The 23,406-nt window shown below is 35.9% G+C and overlaps 1 protein-coding gene across 2 annotated transcripts in view; it reads right to left on the bottom strand.

Annotated features, from left to right (window-relative positions):
- Positions 1 to 23,406, bottom strand: part of TFEC (transcription factor EC) — a 223,564-nt gene that overhangs the window by 173,692 nt on the left and 26,466 nt on the right. For both annotated transcript variants that reach the window (XM_061165319.1, XM_061165315.1), the window contains exon 2: positions 4,344 to 4,391. The gene's annotated coding sequence lies outside the window, so the exon portion shown is untranslated. The remainder of the gene's footprint in view (positions 1 to 4,343; positions 4,392 to 23,406) is intronic.

The raw sequence follows: 23,406 nt of genomic DNA, 5'->3' as shown, positions 1-23,406 counted from the left end.
ACTGTTTATAATAGCCAGGACATGGAAGCAACCTAGATGCCCATCAGCAGATGAATGGATAAGGAAGCTGTGGTACATATACACCATGGAATATTACTCATCCATTAAAAATAATTCATTTGAATCAATTCTAATGAGATGGATGAAACTGGAGCCCCTTATACAGAGTGAAGTAAGCCAGAAAGATAAATACCAATACAGTTCACTAATGCATATATATGGTATATGCATTTTTTTTTAATTTTAAAATTTAAAAAGATTGTAAGTTAAAAAGATGGTAATGATAACCCTATATGCAAGACAGAAAAAGAGACACAGATGTACAGAACAGACTTTTGGACTCTGTAGGAGAAGGCGAGGGTGCCATGATCTAAGAGAACAGCACTGAAACAAGTATACTATCAAGGGTAAAACAGATCACCAGCGCAGGTTGGGTGCATGAGACAAGTGCTCAGGGCTGGTGCACTGGGAAGACCCAGAGGGAAGGGATGGGGACGGAGGTGGGAGGGGGGATCAGGATGGGGAACACATGTAAATCCATGGCTGATTCATGTCAATGTATGGCAAAAACCACTACAATATTAGCCTCCAACTAATAAAAATAAATGAAAAAAAAAGTGCTAAAATTTTAGGTTTATGAAAGTGAGGATTTGAGGATAATGATGAAGACTATCTGAAAAGATAAAGATTATAAGACTCAAAAAAAAAATCATAGAACTCAGAATCTTGTGTAATTTTTATATTAAAAGATGCCAATTACACATATTTTAGAAAGAAAGTTACAAGAACTATGAAGAGAGGCATAATATAGCCAGCAATAATTATAAACAAAACATCTCCATTATGTTAAGAAGCAATGATTTTTAAAAGCTTACTTTGCAACAAATAAGCATTTATGTTCAAACTTTCCCTAGAAGTTAAAGAAATAGTCTTACTTTTAATAGATTTAAGATAAAAACAAGCAAATGTGAGTGATATAGTTATTCCTGAGAATGGAGCAAACCTTTTAGGCCCAACTCAAATGCCTCCACAATAATAAAGCCTTTCATGATGTCACCAAACCTATGTACAATTATAAGACACCACACCTATGGTACTTTAGTTTTTCATTGTATTTATTTATTTCCCCTCTACATTTACAAGATCTACATAGCAACAAGGTCTCTCTTTTTCATATTTGTACACTATAACTAAAGCTCAAGAACTTGGTCAAAAGTAGCCACTCAAATATTAAACTGAACTCTAGAAGTTTACTGGGAGTCAGAAGAAATGGTTTTCTATCTTGCCTCTGTCATTGATTCAGTGTTTTCCTTTTTAAAAGTAAAAATTACTTTTTGTAGAGGGTCTGTTAGGTACTCTAGCCTCCTACTTCAGTGCAAAAATTCCATCTAAAATGCATTTGCTAGGTTTGCACACTCAGACAGACCCTCTACAAAAAGTAATTTTCAAAATTCATAACCACTTTTTCACATAATTATTATTTCACACTGAACAACTCAAGAAAGCAATGCTTTAAAAGACCCAATATCATAGTCAGCAATAGAGACCCAGAATTTCAACTCAAAGATGGCATCCTTTCTTTACACTTTAGCACTTACTTGTGTTTTAAAGTCTTAAAATGACTTGAGAAAGCTTATCACTCTTAATAAACTTCCTATTCACATGGCACAACTCACCAATTGGTTTACATAGTCAAATAAGATGATATCACAACTTCTTTGTATAGTATAAAATGCTCCAAAATATCAAGTAGTAGCCTTATCCAGAAAAACATCTATTTCTGCTTTATTGACTAGGCCAAAGCCTTTGACTATGTGAATCACAACAAACTATGGAAAATTCTTAAAGAGATATGAATACCAGATCACCTGACCTGCCTCCTGAGAAATCTGTATGCAGGTCAAGAAGCAACAGTTAGATGGACATGGAACAACAGACTGGTTCCAAATTGGGAAAGGAGTATGTCAAGGCTGTATCTTGTCACCCTGCTTATTTAACTTCTATGCAGAGTACATCATGAGAAACACTGGGCTGGAGGAAGCACAAGCTGGAATCAAGATTGCCGGGAGAGATATCAATAACCTCAGTATGCAGATGACACCACCCTTATGGCAGAAAGCAAAGAACTAAAGAGTCTCTTGATGAAAGTGAAAGAGGAGAGTGGAAGAGTTGGCTTAAAACTCAACATTCAGAAAACTAATATCATGGCATCTGGTCCCATCACTTCATGGCAAATAGATGGGGAAACACTGGAAACAGTGACAGGCTCTATTTCTGGGGACTCCAAAATCACTGCAGATGGTGACTGCAGCATTAAATTAAAAGACACTTGTTCCTTGGAAGAAAAGCTATGACAAACCTAGACAGCATATTAAAAAGCAGAGACATCACTTTGCCAACAAAGGTCCATCTAGTCAAAGCTATGGTTTTCCAGTAGTCATGTATGGATGTGAGAGTTGGACTATAAAGAAAGCTGAACGCCAAAGAATTGATGCTTTTGAACTGTGGTGTTGGAGAAGACTTGAGACTGCCTTGGACTGCAAGGAGATCCAACCAGTCCATCCTAAAGGAGATCAGTCCTGAATATTCGTTGGAAGGACTGATGCTGAAGCTGAAACTCCAATCCTTTGGCCACCTGATGTGAAGAATTGACTCATTCGAAAAGACCCCTGATGCTGGGGAAAATTGAAGGTGGGAGGAAAAGGGAATAAGACAACAGAGATTGAGATGGTTGGATGGTATCACCGATTCAATAGACATGAGTTTGAGTAAACTCCGAGAGTTGGTGATAGACAGGGAGGCCTGGCTCCTGTAGTCCATGGGGTCTCAAAGAGTCGGACACGACTGAGCAACTGAACTGAACTGAGCATTATCTTAATGATAATATTGATTATAATGATGATGATAGGAAATAGAAAATTATGTACTTTGAATGCTTTATTGCCCTGATATTTACATGCTGTTAAATGAACCATTACTGGGAATTGAGGGGAGGCTCTGGAATTTTATACTTATTTTCCCACCAATATTTGAGTACAATTTAAATGTATGAATGAAAAAGTAGGTGATTACCTACTACATTTACTTAGAAATTATGGCTATATATGTATTAAGATAGATAGCTTGAAAAAGGATGGTAACTGACTTGAAGAAATTTCTGGTCTTATTGGGAAAAGTCTCTGAAACATTGGTTTGTATGAAAATGGCATGAGGAAGTGTATGTGCCACCCTGGCTTCCTGGCTGAACTGAAGTCTCCTCTCCTTTTCTCCTAACTGCTCTTACACTTGAAATTGGAGTCTGGTCCAAGTTTGTAGCATATTTTTCTCTTCTTTTCACTATTAATGATTTGCGACCAAAAAGAAAGAAAATGAAGCTCTGCCAAAAACATGCAAAAAAATATTTTCTTTTATCACCTGAGATTACATGTCCTTAATCTAGTAAATGATAGGGGAAGCATCTGAAATAGCAAAACAAACACATTCTTTAATGGTTATGGTTCACCCATAATGATGCAATTCTTGATGCTCAAGTTAAAAAAAAAAAGAAGATGAGAAGAAACAGTTGGCATTCAGCTAACAATTGTGTTTGGAGATTTGCGCCTGACTTTGTTATTCTGAGCAAAGCCAGGTACCAGTCTCTTGGGATTATGTACAAAGGCAAGGAAAAAAGTGGACATGTACAAACCTCAAAGGTGACTGCTGGGTTAATAAAACAGTCTGTTTTCTGTTCACCCACTCTTGCTCTCAGTGTGCAAGTATATTAAAATATGTCAAAAGGAAAACCATTCGCTGTGCGAAAATAATTCAACTACAAGTCACAATTTTCAGCTGCTGGAGTGCCTTAAGTGCATTTAAGCGCACTAACAAGTGACCCATACATCTCCCTGGATGAAAGTTGTATCCTCATTAAAGGAGAAACAAACAAAATAGGAACAATTGTCACATAGAAAAACAGACCACAATAGATGCTACGTTTTTCCCTGTCCGTTTCTGACTTGAGCGATCACAGACTGAAGAGCAACACTGTCCTAAGAAGTCACCTCTTAAAAAGCCATGAAAGTAAAACAAGGAAGCTGCTAGAGGAACTGAATGTGTAGCTAATAGCTATTCATATCATTTCTGGGAAAAAACTATTATTTCTGTTCAATGTATTTCTGGGGAAAAAACATCTTTTCTCTCTAGTCTCTATAAAATCTCTCATCACATAAGACACTGTAATAATGAGAAGTGACTGGATTAAACAAATGCACCCCAGGGAACTCAGAATTAACGCTCTAACATATCTTTAAATAACCCCTTTTATATAAACTCTGGCTTAAGCATTTATAAGATATCATACCAACCTTTGCTTTTCTGATTTTTCTCTAGAGAACTATATCGTTGATACGAATCTGCAAAAAAAAAAAAAAAGAAGAGAGAGAGAGAAGTTAATGTTCAATTCTAAAGATACTGTTTTTATTTGCTTACTATGTCTATATTACTGTAAGGCAAAAATAAAAATTAGATGCTCAGTGTGATAGCTCCAGTCCTCAACATAGCACACTATACTGTTTAAAAGCATATGCTTTTAAAAACTAGATAATAATTTGAAAAAATAAGGGAATAATATTGCAGAGAGTGTAACTAATTATAAAATGGCATTATTTTTTCAAACCTCAGTATGGTCCTCTTCTTTTGTACAAGGACATCTTTGCTCAACAACTTTTGTAGCAGTTACTGGGCATTATTATAGTTCCCTATTTACTCTATTGTGCCCCCCATACTAGGATGCAAGTTCCTCAAGAGCGAGATTTCTTATGTCATTTTTTATGTAGTTAGAACCCCCATCTGGACCATAATAGGAATTGAAAGACACTTTATATTCCCCTTTGAACTACCAATCTTTTCCTGGAAGACAGAAAAATTTTAAAGGGGAGGTGGATCTAGGAAGACATCAACAACTTCTGTGAAAAATAACAGCCCAATGGATATACAAACAGAAACAACGGATATACACACAGAAGAACAGAATGACTCAATTCTGAACAATGCTTTAATCTCAAACATACAGAGCCACCATTAAAAGGAAATTGAAGCCTAGTATAGGAGGAAAGGTAATAAGGGATCAGCAAACCAATCTAAAAAAATTAAATTCCTGTCCAGGCCCAGAATAACTGTGTAAGCTTAGAACAAGGAAATTATATGAGGAACCAAAGTTAGTGATAAGAATAACTTATGGAAAATGGGAAATCATATATTTGGATACCAAGAACTAGTGAGCTTGATTTTTAACCTCCATGAAATTCAAAGCAGATTTATTAAACAGATAGTCTAGGAAGCCATGAAAAATAAAGTGGAAATCATTAGGAAATAGTATTGCATGAAGTCAAAAGAAATTGTATGAAGACAGAAGTCTTGGGCTCATGTTATATATGTGTACCCCAGTTACTTTAATGGTTTCTCTTTCTCCCTATTTGTTGTGGGATGAACTGTGTTCCCCTCGAGAATCTGTTATGTCCTAACCCCCGGTACCTGTAAATATGACCTTATTTGGAAACACATTCTCTTCAGATGTAATTAAGTTGCAAATTAAGATGAGGTCATACTGGAGGCTTCCCAGGTGGTGCTAGTGGTAAAGAACCCATCTGCCAGTGCAGAGACATACAAGACGCAGGTTCAATCTCTGGGTCAGGAAGGTCCCCTGGAAGAGGGAATGGCAACCCACTCCAGCATTCTTGCCTGGAGAATCCCATGGACGGTGAAAACTGGCAGCGTACAGTCCATAGCATCACAAAGAGTTGGACATGACTGAAGAGACAGCACAGCACATACTGGAGGAGGGTGAGCCCTTAGTCTATATGCCTAGTGCCCTGAAACAAAGAGGAGAGGAGACACAGAAGAGACAGACACAGAGGGAAGAATACTTTCTGAGGACAGAGGCAGACACTGAAATTGTGCCAGGAGAGGAGCATGAAAATCTCCCTCTCCATTCTCAAAAAGGAAACACTCCTGACAACACCTTGATTTGGGACATCTGGCCTCCAGAACTGTGAGAAACTAAATTTCTATTGTGTTAAGTGACCACATTTTTTGGTAATTTGTTATGACACATCTACAAAACTAACACACTATTATATAAAATGAGATTAGTGATATATCTTCCTGAGGTGATTGTCAGAAAGACATCAGTTCAGTTCAGTTCAGTTCAGTTCAGTCACTCAGTCATGTCTGACTCTTTGCGACCCCATGAACCGCAGCACGCCAGGCTTCCCTGTCCATCACCAACTCCCAGAGTTTACCCAAACCCACGTCCATTGAGTCAGTGATGCCATCCAACCATCTCATCCTCTGTCGCCCCTTCTCCTCCTGCCCTCAATCTTTCCCAGCATCAGGGTCTTTTCAAATGAGTCAGCTCTTTGCATCAGGTGGCCAAAGTATTGGAGTTTCAGCTTCAACATCAGTCCTTCCAATGAACACCCAGGACTGATCTCCTTTAGAATGGGCTGGTTCATCAGCAATTCTTAATTTCAGTAAAGCATTTCACAAAGTTTCTTGCAATGCACTAACTAATAAAATAAATCTATGTGAGCTCAATTGAGTTAGGTTCAAAGTTGTTCAAACTGTCATTCCCAAGAGAGGTGATTAATAATTCAACATAAATGTTAAATTTTCCAAAAACCCACTTATTGATATGTTGAAAATAGCTCTCAGGCCTTGGATAGCCATATTTTAGGGCCCTTGGAGACAAATGGACAGAAGTTGGGAAACTGATCTTGAGGAACACTTGTAATGGTGGACACAGGACCTCCATTCACCTGTTGCTTTAAGACTTAAAAGAAATACACAGAATGAATGCCACCCAAATATAAGGAAAAAATAAGTTGGGAGAAAAAAAATTGACTGAAAGACAAACTTAACATTTGAAAATAAAATTTGTATTATTATCTTAATAACTATTTATTATTATTTTATATTATAGTATAATTTAGTAATCACTATTGTAAACAATTAAAAATTTAAACCCCTAACAGTACACCTACTAGTACTTGATACATAATAGATACTCAGTAAATTATTATTATTATTAATAGTGTGGTAGCCTAGAATAATGGGTCAAACTCACTTAGGTGGAAAATACATACCATTTCATTTGGGTTCAAAATTATTAAAGTATGTAAAGTGGAAAATATCTAAGTTCACCATAAATGCATATATAGTATATCTGGAGATTGCAGTTGAGCAAAGTCTCAGTGTCCAGTTTATTGTAGCCTCTAAAACAAAAACAGAACAAACAACAAAAGTGAAAATTTGATATGAATGTAAGACTGTGATAATCTGATGAAAGGGAGGCTAAGAGGTTTTGTTTTCCTAAAAGCAGCAATTCTCCTCTTTACATTTCACAGTAGTCTATGTGATGGAAAAAGAAGAGAGACTTTCAAAGGAGATGGAGGTTTTCTGTACATTCCCATCCAAACTTCAGGAGAATAAAAAAGGTAGGCTCCCAAGGCGTGCAAATCAATGTCACAGGGAGATGTGGGTGAAGGCTAGATTGCTTCAGTTGAAGCAATGGAAACAATTGAAGCTCATAATAGCAGCATCTAAGAAATACAGCAGTTTTAAGAAACACCAGTCTCCCTCAGCTAAGATAGAAGTATGTAAAGCATGGCCACAGGCATTTGGCAGGTTAATAGAAAAACACCAGCTAGGAAGAGACTTTGGAGCACATCACTCTCCGATATCCAAAGGAGATCCCAAAAGTAAAGAGGAAGGCAGGACATTTGCCAGAGGATGAAGACAAAGGCAGGCAAAGAGAAGCTCACACTGTCACGAACTTTGGCGACGGCCAAGAAAATGGGACAAAGCAGGGCAGATCTAGTGTTGTTAGTGTAGCTTTTTGTCAATTAAACCTCTATTTCAAGGCTCTTAGGAATATCACATGCAATGGGGAACCTTCTGGATGTAAAATGTATTTTCCTAGATGCTGACTGGGACACAATGCCTGTAATAATGATCACAAAAAGTGACTCGGGTTCTTTATACTTGAGTTCTTTTCAATAACAGGTTTCAAATGGTTTTAGTGATTCACTGAACTAGTTTCTATGGATGCTGTAAAATAATAACCAAAACTTTGGTGGCTTAAAGAACACAATTTTAATTTATTTTTCTCTTATAGGACATCCGAAATTGGTTTTCCTGGGCTTAAGTCAAGTGTTGGTCATCAGAGCCTCCTTCTAGAGTCACTAGAGAATCCATTTTCTTGCTTTTTCAGATTCTAGAGGTTGCCCACATTCCTTGGCCTGTGACCCCTTCCTCCATCTTCACAATGGGCCACTCCAATCTCCTTCTGTGGTCATATGTCCTTCTCCCTGACTCCGACTTCTGCATCCCTCTTATAAGTACTATGGTGACTACATTGGGCTCATCCTGATAATCCAGAATGATATTCCCATCGCAAGATCCTTAATTTAGTCATATCTGCAAGGTCCATGAAAGCATAATCTAGTTAGTTTTGCTTACTTCACAAACACTTCTAATGCTTTTTACTTAATCAGATGCTTTCCTAAATGCTTTAAAAATATTAACACATTTAATCTTTATATTAGTCCCTAAGAGATGGGCTTCCCAGGTGGCTCACTTATAAAGAATCTGCCTGCCAATGTAGGAGACACAGATGTGGGTTCGATACCTGAGTCAGGAAGATCCCCTGGAGAAGGGAATGGCAACACACTCTAGTATTCTTGCCTAGAAATTCCCATGGATAGAGGAACCTGGTGGGCTGCAGTCAATGGAGTCACAAAGAGGCAGACATGACTGAGCACACACAAGAGTTATGAGAGTCCTGGGAGGTAGGAATTATTATAATCCCTACTTCACTTACGAGCAAACTGAGTCACAGAAAGGATAAATTACTTGTAGACAGTTTTGTGGGTATTTAGAGGCAGTATGAATCCAAATCATGCCTTTTAACGGGATGGCCTTCATACAGTGTTTTCACTGGGAAAATTCTATTTTATATGATTGTTGAAAGGGGTTAAATAAAATAATGTATATGAAATAGTTATCAGTGTTGTTCATTCAAAATGTACTCATTACACTGTAAATGGTAAAATAAATAAATATATCAGAGGCATTGACCAAAATAAAGACTAACCCAAAATAGGAAAAGAAGAATAAGCATGGCTAGGAATTGGAAATGCTATCATCTGGAAAATTATAGTTTAGCTTGGAGAAGAATTATGGGGACATGATAGCTGTCTTGAAATATGTGATGAACTTTCATGTGAAAGAGGAAGTAGATTTATTTTAATGTCTCTCCATAAAACCAAACTAAAACCTAAGGGTAGAAATTATATGGTGATAAAATCTGCCACAAAAAAACAGAAAGATCTAATAATTAGAGTGATCTACCAATGGAAAACGCTGCCTGAGAATTTTGTAAGCTTTTAGTCCATTGGAATGTTCAAGCACAGGCTAAGTGACTTTCTGTAGTACATAAAATATGGAAAGGATTTCAGCAATGAAAGGAATAGTAAAATACAATCGTGCATTTATTCAGCAAATATTTACTGAACATCTTCTGTGTACCGTGCCTGTAAGGCCCCTTAAAACCCTGAAAATAATAGAAACTACTATTCAATCAATAAACAAAGAACACATGTTACAAAAATGGGCATAATTTCAGGCTGACTCGCAACGAGTTTACCGATTCTTTAGCTTCTAGGCTCTCTGGCCTGGTGTAATCTGCAGGAGCCTTTATTTTCACAATCACTAGTCACAGGGAGACTTTTTCTACAATAAAGAGTCAGTTTTTTACAGTCAAAATCACTCATTTTGCATTCCAACAGCAGGGGCTTTTCTTTGAAGGAGAGAAGAGAATTTTATTCCTCAATAGTTAGTTTATATTCCTTTCAGCCTAGGCAAACAAGTATAATGATAACACCTTTTAATCCAAGAAGGGGAAGACTGGGATTCTTCTCATTTGATCTGAAGAACATGCCACTTCTGAAGAGTCTGTGCTTTGCCATTGTCTTTGGAAAAGTTATGCAAAGGCTTTACTCACTCTTGTGGATTCAGAAACAAATTAATTATGGTGAGAATCTACTAAGTCCAATTTGTCCTGGGAATTATAAGAAGCTGTCTACCTATCTCTCACCTAACCTCTCTGGCCAAGGAAGACTGTTTTGGAGAATGACCCAAAATTACACAGGTAACCTGAGAAAGTCTCCAACCACTAGCAAAATGTTCCCAGTGTGTGTACCACCCATATGACATTTCATCACACGGCACCCACTGACATTTATTATACAACTGCCAGTACGTGTCAGAATTAACCAGATAACAGGATGGCCCTCTATACGATTTTTTCTGCTCACAATATTTTCTTTGTAGAAGACACAAAGCAGAGATAATAATAACCCTAATACAAGTTGACCTTTAATGAGGTCTTACTATATGATGGTCACGTCATGTGAACCATCATAGGCAATCCTTTCAACACCCTGTTGAACAAATGTTACCCTTATCCTTGTCTAATGAATGTGATGAAGTCAAGATTAGAATGCAAAGTGACATGCTCTTGAGTTCCCATTGACTGATAAACCAGTCTTTACCACCTCCCTAACAAAGACCAATAAGTTAGAAGAAATGTTAAAATGTAATTACAAGTCTGTATTTAGACGTCCTTTATAAAAATAAACCATGTGCCAAAGATGGGGTTAGAACCTAATTCTCCAGATAACAGTGTTCCAAATGACTATTGACTAATTTAAATATAAAAAGCACTGTCAGCCCCTGTGGGCTAGCGAGTTATTAAATATCATGCAAGAGCCTGTATAGGTAAGAACTTTTTTAAAATATGGTAAATTTTCTTCTCTTCCCCTTCAAAATGCCCCAAGGCACTCATATACATTATGGACACCACTGGCCTGAAAATTCTCAGTTGAGGGAAAAAGAAATCCAAAATCCTTGAATTATAAGAGGACTAAAAGAATCTAAAATGATAACTATTTTGCCCCTTTAACACCAAAAGATCAACTGATTTTTATTTTTCACTTGGAGTTGACCTTTATTTAACCCATGGCATGCCAAAGTTATGGCCTGAAGCAATTTTTTCAGTGAATGCCTTGACTTGGGACAAGAATAGACATTTCTGCCTCTGAATCATTGTTTCATACCAGCACTGATGGTCAGTCTAACAAAGAAAAAACATTTCTGAACATTTAAAGAACACTAAAACTTTCTACTCAATTATGTATTTCCTCCATTTCAAATACATTCAGAACTGTAAAATATTTTTAAATTCCAAAATAATCTACATTATTCAGAGTTATTATTAAGCTCTTCACTAAAATATTTGTGCTCAATTATATATTAAAAATAACCAACTGATTGTGTCTGCAATTTTTCAGAGTTGTAACCATTTTTTTTTGATCAACCGGCTGCCTACTGGCATCTCTTCCTAATGGAGAAATTAATTTCAAGGCATTCTGGTGCCTCTTTCACTCCCTAGATAAGTCCTGTACCTATACACAATTGTTCAGGTCTATCCTATTATTTTGAAAGTAATAAATGAGGTATATTTAAAGGATTTAGACATGATTAGTATAGTCTAACAGTCCTTCTCTAACAAAAACAAACTCAATAGTTGCATATCATAAAAGACTGAGATACCAAAGAAAAAAGTCCAAAAGTACAGTAGGAGATATCTAATTTAGGGATTAAAAATTTATAGCAATAAGGACTGTGAGGCACCTCTGTGAGTTATCTAAGGGAGAAAGCAGATTCTTTGGAGGTTATTAATAATATAAACAGTTACATTTCTGAGCTGGCATAAATACTATCCTAGTTACAGGCAGACAGAATAATAAAATAAAATAACTGTGTAAAAAAGTAGATATAATCTAGCTCAAGGATGTCCAGAAGAAACTGTTCAACAACTGTGTATGCTTATATGAACATAATTTAATAGTAGCACAAGTCTTCTGTTGTAATATCATCTTCACATAGTTTTTTTTTTTTTTCCTGGGCAGAATGAATCTTTAGAAATTCATTTAAAAAAGATATCAGTATCATCTCATATTGAAAATTTGTTAAGCACTTTGTATCTACCATCTCTTTCAACATTTTCAATAAGCTTCTTTATAAATGTTCTTTATTGTTATCAAATGGAAAAACTGAAACACAATAATCACAAGTAGTTTGCCCCATGCTACATATTTAATAAACTGAATATTAAATTCATATCAGTTTAACTTCAAAATATATGTTCCAAACTCCTGTATTATATAGCAAAATAGTCTTAGCAATAATTGAGTAAAACTTGAATCCAGCTACTACATTAGGTCAGGAAAGAGAAATGATTTAAGACTGCTAAAAGGATACATGATTATTTTTGTAAATGATACAAATAGCTATATAAAAAAACCTAAGAAAAATCAACAATCAAAAATTTAAATAACCAGTTTAATATAATAAATTAATATAATAAATTATAAAAATGTTAACTATATGCACAAACTTATAAAAATACTTTGAAAACTATTGAATTGTGTACTTTTAGAGAATGAATTTTATAGCATATAAATTGCATGTCAATAAAAAGTTAAAAAAAATAAATGATTATACTACCAGTTAATATTTACTGATGGTATAAATGTAAATTAGAACATTTTTTCTAAAGCAAATTAAACTTTGTTTATTAAAAGTCTAGTTCTTATCAACAAATGTCTAAAAATGTATTCTAGGAAACTAATTGGAGATAAGCCATTAGATTTAAACACAATAATATTCATAGTATTGTTTGTAACAGGTCCCAAAAGAATTAAAACAATGGAAGCCACACAAATCCAGGAACTCTAAATTATACTTCAACATATCCATAAAAAAATCATGCTTCAGAGTAGTTAATTACGTTGGAAATGCTCTCAATGTTAAGTGAAAATGGAAAGATACAAATAAAATTAATTAAAGGTTAAAAAGAATTAGAGCTGTAATAAATAGTATAAGAGAAGAGGATATTTTTGCAAAAATATTTTGGACAAGATAAAAGAAGCTGATACAAAGGCACACTTGGGTCTAAGAAAGAATTAGTTCATCTATTGGTGGGAAATAGGTTGGTGGAGTCACCAGAGTAAAAGGGGGCAAGGAATTCCAGCTTATTCATTGTAGTGTATTTCTCCCTCTTATATGTAGGGGGGAAAATGGATTGACGTCACTCTATGTCACTTTCCCTCAGATACACCAAGCCTCCTTTCCCCATGGAGCCTTTGCAAGGGCTATTTTCTCTTCCTAGAAATTTCTTCTCCTAGATTTTAACCTGGCTGGGTCCTGATGCACATTCCACATATATGTCACTGAAGAAAAGTCACTTACTAAACTGCAGGGTCTTTTCTGCCCACCCAAAGCATCCTGGTCATCACCTGGGAATTTGTTGGAAAGACAAAATCTCATGGTCCACCAAAGACCTACTAAATTCAAATCTGTAGTTTGACATCAACCCTAGGTGGTTCTCATGCACACTAACATTTGAGAACCACTGACTTTATAGTCTATGATAGATAACCCACACTAATTTCTTTCATCATTTTCTTCATAGTTCTTATTCATCTCTAAAATTCTTTCTCCATTCTGGCATGTAGTTCCATTAAAGCAAAAATCTTCTTGTCTTTTTGCCTGTGTCCTTAGTTCTCAAAATCATTCTTGATACACAAATGGAATCCAGTGAATGATGAGTGAAAGCACAGGATAGAGAGAGTGATTTTGACTGAAGAAATACCATTTCATGTTTCCTTAACTATCTAAATTACTCTGTCTTTCAAGCTTTCCTATTGTATATAGAGACAAAAGCTAATGGATAAATATTCTAACCCAAAAGACATCATGTGAAAATAATATTTCATGGTTTGTAATAAATTTTATCTAAGAACTTTCTGAAGAATAACCAATATCAGCATGTATAAAATAAAAAAAGGTTTCTAAAAGTTAAAACTAGAATTACCAAAGGACCTAGTAATTTCACTCCTAGGTAAATACTCAAGAGAATTGAAAACAGCTGTTCAAACAAAAATTTGGACATGAATGTTAACAACATCATTGTTCATAATAGCCAAAAAGTGGAAACAATTCAAAAGCCCATCAGTGGATGAATGGATAAACAAAAATAAAAATAAAAATAAAGAGTACAACCACAAAAAAATAAAAAAATAAAAAAAATAAAATAAAAATGTATTTTATACATATAAAGGAATATTATTCAGCCATAAAAGGGAATGAAGTACTGATACATGTTACAACATGGATGAACTTTGAAACTACTAGGTTAAGTGAAAGAAGATACAAAAATTAAAAAGATACATACTGCTTGATTCCATTTATACAAAATGTCCAGAATAGGCAAATCTACAGAGAGAAAAAGGTTAGTAGCTGTCAGGGGTTAGAGGGAAGGAGTAAAGAGGAGCCTGCTTAATGGGTATGGGGTTTCTTTTGGAATTAGATATTGATGATGGTTGCATATTACTGTGAATTTACTGTAAATCACTGAATTGTACAGTTTAAAATGGTGAATCTTATGTTGTGGGAATTTTATAAATAAATAAAAGTAAATTACTAATTTAAAATATAGTAGCATAAATGTACTGACTTGCTAAAAAAAAACTTTGTGCTACAGACTCACTTATTTCAGGGGTCAGAGTTCCAAATGATGAATAATATGTGATGATTATCTCTACTAGACAGAGATAAAGCAGGGAAATAAGGTAAAAGAAATGAGTCTGGGATTTGCCCAAGCCAGGACTCAGATTTCTTGGATTCTTGCCTAAAAGCCCTGATTGGCCCAAAAGGTCAAATGGAAAGAAAAAAGCAGTCAAGAATAAATCAGTAAGATAAAAAATTCATTAAAATCTTGCTATTGGAGAAAAGGAAGTAACCTTCCTTTCTTCTACTGAAGAGAAAGTTGACAACCTAATTTTCAAAACAGGTAACAGATGTACAGCTATAGCAAGGTGCCCAGAATTTCTTCTCTGCTGGGAAATGTTGGAAATAAATTTAGGAGGAGCCTTCAGACTTACTGAAGTCACTGAAGTTGTAATTGTTACAATTGCTAGGGTTTATTAAAGATCATCAGGAAGCTTAACATTAAAAAAGTATTTGGATAGATAAGACCCCTGTTTGCACTTTAAGGCTTTACTCTTAATTACATATTGCTGTGACTAAGCACTTCAAAAGTGACTTTTATTAACTGTGCTATTATTTAATTTAATAATAACTTTGAATAAAGTCACAAGTTAACCAAAGTTCACTAGTAAGTTAAATGTTTGGAGCTCAGAAAGCATTTTCCCACAGATCAGTGTTAGCATGGTGGTTGCGTCCATGGGGTACAAAGGACCAGGTAATCGATACTCAATAGTACTAAAGAGCACAACACACATGTAAAATGATTTCCATGAAAACGTTCATTCAGCATTCTGAGAGCAAGACCACCTCTTCCCTCCACTGCATTACTGATGCTCATTCATTCATTCATCATTCCATCATTCATTTAACAAGTACTGGTAGTGCCTGCTATGGACCAGGCCCATTTGACACGTTGTCTCCCTTTCCATTTGACATGTCAGAAACTTTCTTCAACTTGGAATAAGTACCTTGTGGCCTAGCTTATAAACTCCATCAGGTAGGGTTCCTCTAGGGGCAAAGATGAGGCTCTGGAGCAAGGAGACATAATAAGGGTTGGGAACAAGTAAAACAAGGTGATGGCACAGGAACCATGAATCTGCCAAGCTGCCTGTTCCCCTCTCCCCACTCATCACACTATGGCCACACTGGCTTTACAAGAGGAAAGCTCTAGGAGGTGATACCAATAAAGCTGATACAATAAAGGCCAATAAGATAAAAAATGCCTTTTCCTGATTCATTCTCCCATAGAGAAGTGACCAGGAGGCAGAAATGCCAGGAATAATGTTAAAAGCCAAATAGGTATAAGGACTGATATCTAAATATTTATTTCTTTCCTATTTCCCTTACCTGAGAGCACAGACATAAAAGAATAAAGGAGAAGGAAAGAAATTTCTAGAAGTATATCCATAGGTTTCAATGTACATTGGAAATTGTGTGAAACAAAAAAATTGAGTTTTCCTCCAACTGTTGATCTCCTATCAAGGAATCATGAGTTACGAACTAACAAAGATCACCACCTAGTGGCCCCAGCAGGATAATTGCACTTAAACAAAGTGCATTGAAATTCAAAATATTAGGGTTTGTTACAAGAACGTAACATAACATTGAAGCTTCTCCTTTTGTCCCTTGGATTCCAACCTCCTATTTTCCTTTCTGTCTTGGTCTTTCCTAGTTTATAATCCCAAATAGTCTCTAAAGCCTTCTATTTACAATTATCTTTATTTAATCTTTACAATTAGCTGTCTACTTTGTCACATTTTAAGTCCTCTTCTTTTATTATATGCCATAAGCCCCTATGAGTCTTAACTGAAGTCAGCTTCTTGAAGCATCATTTTGTCATACTACTCCCCTATTGAAAGCTTAAATTCTTAAGTAGGTCCTGTTGTGATCTTTAACAAGCCTGATCTAACCCACAGAACTCCACACTCCACTTAGCTAATGTTGCCTGCCCTTGCTAATGTTCCCTGGCTACTTTCCTCACTGTTGCTTCAGTCTCCAAATCTCAGACACAACCACCCTTTTAGCTATCTCTGAGTACTCAGATCCAATTCAAACTGCACTTTTTCCATCAGTTTTCACCTACTACCCCTGCCAGGGTTCTTTCTCTCTAACTTCACACTTACATGGTTACTACCACTGAGTTCACTATTTAACTATTTTCTAATTGCTTTATATATATTATGTCTGCAAAACATGTTCTGTAGCTTAAGTATATCTGTATCTCCCATAAATCTCAGCAAGGTATTGAACATAACAGAATGCAATAAATAAGTTATTTATTTAGAAAGGGATAGAAAAGAATTTCTGTAATTAAAGTGCTTTTGGTGGTCTGATAGAGAGGGATAAGGGAACAGGAGGGAAAAAATGGAATGGGGAAAGATTGCTGTAATTATACCTTATGAACTGAAAAATGTTAATTCTATCCTCCTTTATCATGTAAAAGAGCAGTGACAAATTAAACGGAAAAGTATCCCTCAAAATGCCAGGATACATTTAAACTAATATTTCAAAATATGTAGTACAATTTAATCATGAACGTTTCAGAAATATAGTTGCTTTGGGTGTGAACAGTGAGAGAAGCTCACCTTACAGATAAAAAGAGGAGGAAAAACAGGAAAAACAAACCGTTATTTAAAAGGTAATGAAATGTTAATTTGCATTCTAAGGTAAGGCAACATTTTAATTCTTGAGCAGGAGGAGAAAGTCTGCTTTAGGGATGTGGGTTACAGACAGATTAGGCAGCTGCAGAGCTGGAAGTAACACGACCAAGAGGAAGTCTTCTGCACTCAAACTCTGACATGCAATTCAACCAGCTTCGAATGTGAACAGAAATATTTTACCCCCAAAATGTGAATAATAAAACAAATAAAATATTAAATAATCTGCTCAAATGAAGAAGTCTGCAGAATAAGTAATGTGAACTTGAATAATCTCATTAAGTGACACCAGAATTCTATTTCTAGTGCAACTGCAAGTAGTTTTATAACTAGGCCTCCAGGAAAATAATTAGACTATTTTAAGGAGTAGGAGCTGATTCTATTTTGAGGAGAGAGAGAGAGAAAAGGGCTTCTCCAATGTAAATCACCCCCCCTCCGCCAATTCTTCAAACTGACATTTTCAAAGGGATCAAAAAAGAACAACTACTTATATCTGTATATATATTGCTATTCCACCACAAAAGAGTGATATATACACAAGGCCTTGCACAAGATACTATAGAGGGAAACAAAGAATATAAATGACAGGACCCTGTCCTCAAGTATCTTACTGGGGCAAGAGGCCTATGCAATTTAAAATTTAACAGATAGTAAAAAATTCCATGGCAATTTTTAAATATACTGCATCTTACACAGGGAGCCTATATTTTCACACCTCAACAAATATTAGGTCACAATTAGCAAGATGCTATACTAGGTATTTGGGAATAAGAAGTAAATCAATTACACAACTGACCCTCAAAAGCAGTATTCCTAACATAAAACACATGGCAGATATGTTAACTAGGACAAGAGAGTACTTGATAGAAGAGGCAGATTTTGTGATTCACCTTCATGTACTTACTTGCATGCTAAGTCACTTCAATCCTGTCAACTCTTCATGACCCTATGGACAGTAGTCCGCCAGGTTCCTCTGTCCATGGGATTCTCCAGGCAAGAATACTGGAGTGGGTTGCCAAGCCCTCCTCCAGGTGATCTCATATTTCTCGTATGTCTTCTACATTGGTAGTTAGGTTCTTTACCACAAGTGTCACTTGGGAAGCCCAGTTATGTCTTATATAGGGCTTCCCAGATGGCTCTATTGGTACATAAGAGATGCAAGTTGATCCCAGGGTCAGGAAACTCCCCTCGAGGAAGTTTCCTGTATTCCCCATTCCAGTATTCCAGTATTCTTGCCTGGAGAATCACATGGACAGAGGGGCCTGGTGGGCTATAGTTCATAGTGTCACAAAGAGTCAGACGCGACTAAAGTGATTATATGAAATATGAACCAAGAGAATCATCTCAAAGATGATGCCACTTAGGGAAACTAAGAACAGAAGAGGGGTCAGCTTGGTATCTATGAGGAGTTAATGACTTTATTCAGACATATTTTCAGCTTGAAGTGCCTTTCAGAATGAAATATCCAGATAGGAATTACAATGTAGGACAATTGAGATCAGAGATTAAAGTTGTTGATTTGGAAAACATCCACAGTGAGTATAAAAGAACTGAACAAACTGGAATCTCAGACCTTATACAAAGGACAGCAAGAAAAGGCAATATGATACCAAAGAAATCTAGTAGTGAAAATAGGGAGATCATGAAAAAGGGTAAATAGAATCAGTCATCAGTTAGCTCCCCATGTCCTTGCTGTACATTTAGTACTCTTCCAACATGGTAGGAGGTGTGAAATTCACTCTAGAGAAATTAAACCAAGTAGGACAAAAGTACTTCCTAGTAAGAACATTACAGGAAAACAAACAAACAAAAAGACTTAAAGTAAATGAGACTTAAAGTAAATTTCAAGTAAAAGGCTTGAAGTTAGCCTCAGAGCGATAAAAGAATATATTTTATGAAATGATAATCAGAATGCACTAAAATGGAAAAAAATCCATTTCAACTAACTAAACAAATAAATATGAGGCTACCCAAAATGCAAAAATAAAAAAGTGATCAAAATAGGAGAGGAAAAAACAAGAACTACATTAGGTAAACAACAAGGAATTCTGGAATGAATAAAGAGGGAGCTGTTAAAATAATCAAAGAATTAATAAACTAATAAATAAAATTCCACAGAACTTAAGCTCATTAATTTCCAGATTGAAAAGGCCCTCATGGACCTATCAAAAGTAATGACAAAACCACACTATTGAGAAATTTCAATGAAAAACAGTTAGAACTCCAGAAGGCCAGATGGAATTGGTATCAGTAACCTAAGAAGCTAGAACATAATGAAAGTATGATTCCCTAAAATGTGAGGGAAAATGACTTTTGGTCTAGAAATCTTTACCAGGTTAGTTACTAGACCTAGGTTTCAGGGTCAAAAAAAAATCTTACAAACATGCGAGATCATGAAATTTCATTTCCCTTTTGCATACTCTTCTGATTACTACTGAATAAGTCACTTTAGTCAATTGTGGAAGTAAATCAAGAAAAAGAAGAGAGTGGGATTCAAAACTAAAAGTTGAAAAAAATAAATAAACAGAAGCTGGGGCTCCAACCTTAGAGTAATAATTTAGGTAGGTATATAAATTTTACATTATAATTATTTTCCCTCCACTACTCTATTGTTTTCTGGTCTCTATTGTTGCTGATGAGAAATCTTCAATTATTCTAATTCTCACTCTTTTAAAAAGGTAATCATTCTTTTCTCACTACTAGCTTTAAATATGTCTGCTTCATATATGATGTTCTGCTGGGTATGCAATTAGATTGGTTTAACTTCCTGAATATGGTTATGTGACTCCAAACTAGTATGCTCACAGCTTCAGTTTTATTGGCCATTTTGAATTTTGCTTCAGAGTATGTTTGTTTTTAAAAAACTATATATCCCTTTTGAGTTACCTCTTTTTTAATAGTTTATCTTCTTATCTTTTCTGTGGTTTCTAGCTTTGGCTGTTTATTTAGAAAGGCCTTATAAACCCAAAGAATATGGTAAAAAAAAAAAAAAAAAAAAGGCTATTTTGACAAAAAAAAGTGTTATTTAAATGCAAGTGAGTAAAGATTAATATAAAAGTGGTATGTGGATGACTGGGCTTGAGAATGCAACCTGTATAATGTGCAGTAAGAGTCATTACTGAGAGATATAAGGGAAACAAGCACAAATTTACATTTTCTTTTGCATATGTTGCTTTAGACTGGCACACCATACTTCACTAAGCATACAGAGAATATCAAATGTAATCTGTGTATTGAAGGTAATATAATTGATTACTAAGACTAACCAATAAAGTGGTGAAAGAACAAGGTCTAGAACACAACCCTCTTTGTATGGTGTTTTGTATGTAACCACTTGTTACTTTTGTGGTTCAAGGACATGGCAATCCACTCCATTCTTGCCTGGAGAATTCCATGGACAGAGGAGCCTGGTGGACCACAGTCCATAGGGTCGATGCGAAGAGTCAGACACATCTGAGCAACTAAAACTTTCACACTTTTGTGGTTCCTAGTATTTTTACATTTCTATAATTTCCTTTTGTGTGTGTGTGTGTGGTCTGTTTTATTTTTAATTGGATGATAATAGCATTATAATATTATGTTGGTTTCTGCCATGCATCAACATGAATCAGCCACACACATACATACCCCTCCCTCTTGACCCTCCATCCCACCTCCCTCCCCTCTAGGTTGTCACAGAGCACTGGGTTTGAGCTCCCTGGGTAATACAGCAGATTCCCGCTGGCTATCTATTTTACATATGGTAATATATATGTTTTTACGCTACTCTTTCAATTTGTTTCACCTTCTCCTTCCCCCACTGTGTGCCCAAGTCTGTTCTCTATTTCTGTGTCTCCATTGCCACCCTGCTAAAAGGTTCAGCAGTACCATCTTTCTAGATCCCATATATGTGTGCTAACATATGATATTTGTTTTTCTCTTTCTGGCTTACTTTACTCTGTATAATAGGCTCTAGGTTCATCCACCTCATTAGAACTGGCTCACATGAGTCCCGTTTTATGGCTGAGTAATATTCCATTATTTATATGTACCACATGTTCTTTGCCTATTCATCTGTCAATGAACATCTAGGCTGCTCCCATGTCCTGGCTATTGTAAATAGTGTTTCAGTGAACATTTAGGTACATGTGTCTTTTTAAATTATGGTTTCCTCAGGGTATATGCCCAGTAGTGGGATTGTTGGGTCATATGGTAGTTTTATTCCTAGTTTTTTAAGGAATATCCATAATATTCTCCATAGTGGCTCTGTCAATTTACATTCCCACCAACAATGCAAGAGGGTTACATTTCCCCCACATTCTCTCCAGCATTTATTGTTTGTAGATTTTTGATGATGGCCATTCTGACTGGTGTGAGGTGATATCTCATTGTAGTTTTGATTTGCATTTGTCTAATTATGAGCATTACAGCCATTAAATTAAAAGATGCTTACTCCTTGGAAGGAAAGTTATGACCAACCTAGATAGCATATTAAAAAGGAGAGACATTACATTGCCAATAAAGGTCTGTCTAGTCAAGGGTATGGTTTTTCCAGTGGTCATGTATGGATGTGAGAGTTGGACTGAGAAGAAAGCTGAGCACCAAAAAATTGATGCTTTTGAACTGTGGTGTTGAAGACTCTTGAGAGTCCCTTGGACTGCAAGGAGATCCAACCAGTCCATCCTAAAGGAGATCAGTCCTGGGTGTTCATTGGAAGGACTGATGCTGAAGCTGAAACTCCAGTACTTTGGCTACCTCATGCAAAGAGTGGACTCATTGGAAAAGACCCTGATGCTGGGAGGAATTGGGGGCAGGAGGAGAAGGGGACAACAGAGGATGAGATGGCTGGATGGCATCACCGACTCGATGGACTTGAGTTTGAGTAAACTCCGGGAGTTGGTGATGGACAGGGAGGCCTGGCGTGCTGCGAATCATGGGGTCGCAAAGAGTCGGACATGACTGAGCGACTGAACTGAACTGAATTATGAGCAATGTTGAGCATATTTTCATGTGTTTATTAGCCATCTTATATCTTCTTTGAGAAATGTCTGTTTAGGTCTTCTGTCCATATTTTGATCAGGTTGTTTGTTTTTCTAGTATTGAACTGCATGAGTTGCTTGTGTATTTTGGAGATTAATCCTTTGTCACATTGTTTCATTTGCTATTATTTTCTCCCATTTTGAGTGTTGTCTTTTTACCTTGTTTATAGTCTCCTTTGCTATGTAAAATTTTTTAAGTTTAATTAGGTCCCATTTGTTTATTTTTGTTTTTATTTCCATTATTCTAGGAGGCGGGTCATAGAAGATCTTTGTCATTTGTGTCAGAGTGTACTGCCTATGGTTTCCTCTAAGAGCTTTATAGTTCCTGGCCTTAGTCTTTAAACCATTTTGAGTTATTTTTTTTGTGCATGGTGTTAGGAGGTGTTCTAGTTTCATTCTTTTACATGTAGCTCTTCAGTTTTCCCAGTACCTCTTATCGAAGAGACTATCTTTTCTCCCATGTGTATTCTTGCCTGCTTTGTAAAAGATAACATGATGGTGAAAGAACAAGGTCTAGAATACAATCCTCTTTGTATGATGTTTTTCTAGTTACCTTTGTGGTTCCTTGTATTTTTAAATTTTTATAATTTCTGAGGCCAATTCTTGGCCAAATTGAGAAGGGGAGAGTTATTGTCATTCCCCCAGATGTCTTTTCCTGAGGTACTTTTCCCCCAGATGGTGGTTCCCTACCACCTTCAACTCCCAGTGCTCTCCTTGTCCTCCCAATATGATGTTAAGGATTCAGGACATTTTTTCTCCATTCTTCTTTATGCCACCACATTCCTGATACCACAAATGCAAGAACATACACACACATTTGGGCTTGGCAAATCAGCCACCACAGACTTTCTTCTTGGGTAATATGGATCCACTAATTAAGATTAATCTGTTACTGGCTGAATTAACAATACTATCATTCAGAACATATATTTTCAACTTTGGCCACAAAGATATCATGAAAATGCATATCTAGAAAAGATTCTTATTTGTCAGTCTAACAACATTATACTTATTGTAAAAACAAGTGTAATCATATTAGTTCATATTATTTTTACTAAATCCAGATAAAATATTACCTCATA

This window comes from Dama dama, chromosome 18, assembly GCF_033118175.1.
Source record: "Dama dama isolate Ldn47 chromosome 18, ASM3311817v1, whole genome shotgun sequence".
Classification (NCBI taxonomy): domain Eukaryota; kingdom Metazoa; phylum Chordata; class Mammalia; order Artiodactyla; family Cervidae; genus Dama; species Dama dama.
Note: the sequence above shows the minus strand (reverse complement) of the source record. Positions and strands in the feature narration are given on the sequence as shown.